Raw genomic sequence first — 4,547 nt, 5'->3', positions numbered from 1 at the left:
AATTTACTCTGTAGACCTGACTGTTCTTGAACTCACAGAGATCTGCCTGCCTTTGCTTCCCAAGTGCTGGGACTAAAGGTGTTTGCCACCACACCTTGAACTCAAAGTGTGCGCCTCCCAAGTGTTTGTATTAAAGGTGTGTGCCACTACACCCAACTACTTTCTTTCTTTCTTTTTTATTTTAAGGACTTTACCCTTTTCCTTTGTCTTCCAAGCCTACATATATTTTTAAACACATTATAAACCGTTTATGGGTTTTATTTGCCTTTGAAGATACCTTTACTATATATTTCTTTTTATCTGACAACATGAGTTTTTAATTTGCTAAGCAATATGGCTAGGATTAAAGCTGTGGCTTTGATGGATGGATCTAGCCCATTTGTTAGCTTTTTTTCTCTCAAGGCAGAGGTACTGGCTGGAGCCATGTTTATTGCCACAATTCTATGGTGTTTCAAGGTCCCTGCCACCCCCAAAAAGCATGAAATCAGCTTTTCATCAACACCATTTAAGTGTTTCATGGCAGGATCTCTTAAAAGAGCTTCAAAGTTTTGTAGCTAAAGCTGAGTCAGAAAGCCTATCTTAAATGAGAGTGCTTTCCTCTAGCAACCAGAGCCCACCCCAGAAAGTGTTGCTAAGAAGAAGCCATGCTTAACTCTATTCTTTTTCTATCTAGAATAACTTCCCAAGCTCTATCAGGCTTTATGTGGATGCAGCTGTCCACATGTTGGGTGCCATTGTTGACTAAGGTTTTTCTGTCTCACCCAGTCCTGTAGCCATAAAGTCCCAAAGAATCACACAGAGGTCTACATTAGTTATAAACTGATTGACCCATTAGCTCAGGCTTCTTATTAACTAATTCTTATAACTTACATTAGCCTATAGTCCTTGTCTGAGTTAGCCACGTGGCTTGGTACCCTTTTTGGTGAAGCAGTCAAATCTTGCTTCCTCTGATGCTGGGTCACAACTGAAGACTGAACCTTCCCTCTTCCCAGAATTCTCATTGCCCCACCTCTACTTCCTGCCTGGTCTCCATGCCTATACTTCCTGCCTAGCTACTGGCTAATCAGTGTTTTTATTAAAAAATAATTCAAGTGATAGGATAAAAGACCATTGTCCCACAGCAGGACAGTGCAGATACATTTCTTCATTTAAAAAAATGTTATTCATCTTCCTACTAAATGTCTTATTTCATCCCAAATGTTACATGACTTGTTATAAGGTTTTGAAATGAGATGACTTGAGATTATGGAGAACATTACACTGACAGTGGAAGGGACTGAGAAATTTCTTTATTTCTGGAACTATGTTAACCAGCAGCTGCCAATTGTATTTGTCTTTCTCTGTCTTTGCTCTTCTTTCTAATTGTAGCTTAAGGACTATTGAAGCACTATTTGTAAAAACTAGTGCATGAAGGTAAAATAAAGGCATTCATTTGAGTCAAAGAAGGTTTATTGTATCCGTTTTGGTATGACTTAGTACATAATAAATACCTGGAGAGATAGTTCAGTGGTTAAGACCCATGGGTGCCCTTCCAGAGAACCAGGGTTTAATTCCCAACACTCACATGACAGCTCAGTACTCTTTGTAACTCCAGCATCAGGGGACCTGGCATCCTCACAGAGACATACATGCAGACAAAATACCAGTGCACATAAAATAAAAATAAAATGATAACTTAAATGATATAATTTTCACTTTTTCCAATTGTATAAAATGAAACTAAGAAGAGAAATAATGATACTTCATCACTAGGATGAGAATCAAAGTAGGGTAATTCATGTTAAAGCCTTTGTGAACTGCAAATAGCTATAAAAATAATCTCATGGTTATTTCCTAGTAGCTGGGGAGTCCCCCCAGGGATGTGCTCATAAATTATCTTTGACCTCTTTCCTTTATCTCATCAGCAACCAGTAAATTCTTTAGAAAACTAGCAAATTTGTTTAACATTTGATTTGTGGCTAAGTCCTTAACCTCTTGACAAGAAGCCGAGACTTTCAAAAGAATACAAACAGGATATAGTCCACTATGCAAGGCACTGTGTCCAATTATTATGCTTGCAATAAAAAGCTTATAATATATTTTAAAAAGACAAAATATGCACCTACATTTTAAGGCTGGGTTTGGAGCTTCCTGTATAGTGCTTGCTTAGCATACACAAGCTTCATTGTACAATCTCTAGCACCAAAATGGAAACAGAAATAGAAATGGGAAAAAATTTTTAATTAAATCAATTATTCAGTGTCTATATTTTTTTTCTGTTTAGAACTGCTCCCAAAGAGCATGGAGCAGGAAACAGAAGAAAGTGTAATTATACTCCAAGAGGTTGGTTACTTGAGTGGATAGTTAACACCTTAAACTCTGGAGAAAGATCTCGGCTGAATCTTCTTTCCACCATTGACTAGTCATGATTTTGGATAACTGATTCAACTTCTTGGCTCCTCAGATACCTTGGCTTATGCAAAGTGAAACCACTGTCTTATGTTATGAGGATCAAATGTAATATTTTCTATCACAAATTATATTTTCAACAAATGTAGTTTTTGATTTACATTACGGTTCTTGTTCTTTCAGGATTATTTATATTGTAAAATTATTAGCCCATAATTAGATAGTGTGTCAAAAAATAACATATGGTTTCAAGTCCTAAGAATTTTTCCACATCATGGACTTGCTGGCTTGGTGATTTGAACAAGTATGCTCTCAGATAATATTGAGTATCAATTTAAATACAAAATAGGATCCTGACTTTTAAAAATATTTCCATAGCCACTTGATTTTTCGGGACATATTTTTACTTTTGCTTGCAGATGGTCAGCAATGATTTTCTTTATCATCTTTATTTTTATATTTTTTATTTATTTATTTTTAATTAAAAATTTCCCCCTCCTCCCCTTCTCTCATTTCCCTCCCCTCTCCCCATCCCTTCCTCCTCCCGCTCCAGTCCAAAGAGCAGTCAGGGTTCCCTGCCCTGTGGGAAGTCCAAGGTCCTCCCCACTCCATCAGGTCTAGGAAGGTGAGCATCCAAACAGACTAGGCTCCCACAAAGCCAGTACATGCAGTAGGATCAAAACCCAGTGCCATTGTCCTTGGCTTCTCAGTCAGCCCTCATTATCTGCCACGTTCAGAGAGTCCGGTTTGATCACATGCTCCATCAGTCTTAGTCCAGCTGACTTTAACAAATATGTGGGTTTATATTCTATTCAGAGGCATCTTAGGCTTGACCAGCTGGAGACTAGATTTCATGATTGTGGTTTGACTTTAATTAAAAGAAAGAAGCCCATAAACAAAATTTTTCTTCTTGAATTTTAAAGAACAGAAAAGATGATATGTGCCTCACATGTCTCAGCTGGGTCTCTAATGTACAATTGATAGGCTTATGAAATCAGGTCTCAGTTTATTTAGTTTCATTATTCTTAACTTAAGACATGCCACTGTACGTCAATCTCAAATGTATTTAGTTTACAAGCTGGGTAAAATGTTGTGGATAACTGTTGTGGTTTGAAAGAAAATGACCCCCATATAGAGTGGCACCATTAGGACGTATGGCCTTGTTAGAGGAAGTGTGTCACTGTGGGGGTGGGCTTTGATGTCTCTTTTTGCTTACGTTTCCCTCAGTGTGACAGTCAGTTGACTTCTTGCTGCCTTTTGGTCAAGATGTAGCTACCACCATGTCTACCTGTGCTCCTTGTCATGATATGGTGCTGAACCTCTGAAACTGTAAGCTAAGCCCCTTTCTTTGTAAGAGTTTTCATAGTCATGGTGTCTTTTCACACCAATATAAAAAAAAAACTAAGAGAGTAACTAACAGATAACTATTTTTTAGTTGAACACATTCCTCACAAGACAAGAAAAAAACAAAATGTCAAATGTTCAAGAAAAAGTGGAAGTATACCTGTTTGTATTTGCTAAAGTTCTTAACACGGAGAATGAAGTATTACTTTTCTCTTTCTCACTGTTAACCAGTGGAGGTTTGTTAAAGTGTTTTGAATCTGAGAGCACATAATTCTGAGATTATTATTGCTGTCATCTTAGTGCTGGCTATGGCAATTTTGAGCTTTCTCTTTTGCACCAAAATATCATGGTTTCTCCCTCGTCTGAAATAGTTCTAATCTGCTTTGATTTCTAAATGAAACACTTTCTTGTTTCAAATAACTATTCATTATCTAGGCTTTTGTGAGTCCAGTCTAGTTTAAACAATCAATCAAACAGATGAATTCCATGAACTGTCAAAATGGACACTGGAAGAGCTTGCCTTTTTGTTCCCAAGATAAAAAAACACCCTCTCATTTGACCCCTTTTGGGTTCTTAGCTATAAGTCCTTCCCTTCCTTCCTGTTTTACTTGGAAGGTGCTGAGCATTCTATATTAAATAACTATTCCACATTGCATACCTCCTGCTTCATTTTTGAGTATGGCAAATACTGCTGAGAGCCTTGTTGCACTTAGAAACCCAGGCTTATTTATTGTCCATTAATACCCTTCCATAGCTCAGTTAGTTAAGCAGAGTATTGTAGAGATGTCACCTTGAAAGTTGAACCTGGATGGTAT

The sequence above is a fragment of the Microtus oregoni genome, unplaced genomic scaffold (assembly GCF_018167655.1).
Source record: "Microtus oregoni isolate MIOR12 unplaced genomic scaffold, Mior012 000094F_ref0000399, whole genome shotgun sequence".
In the NCBI taxonomy this organism is placed as follows: domain Eukaryota; kingdom Metazoa; phylum Chordata; class Mammalia; order Rodentia; family Cricetidae; genus Microtus; species Microtus oregoni.
This window is presented reverse-complemented; position numbering follows the sequence as displayed.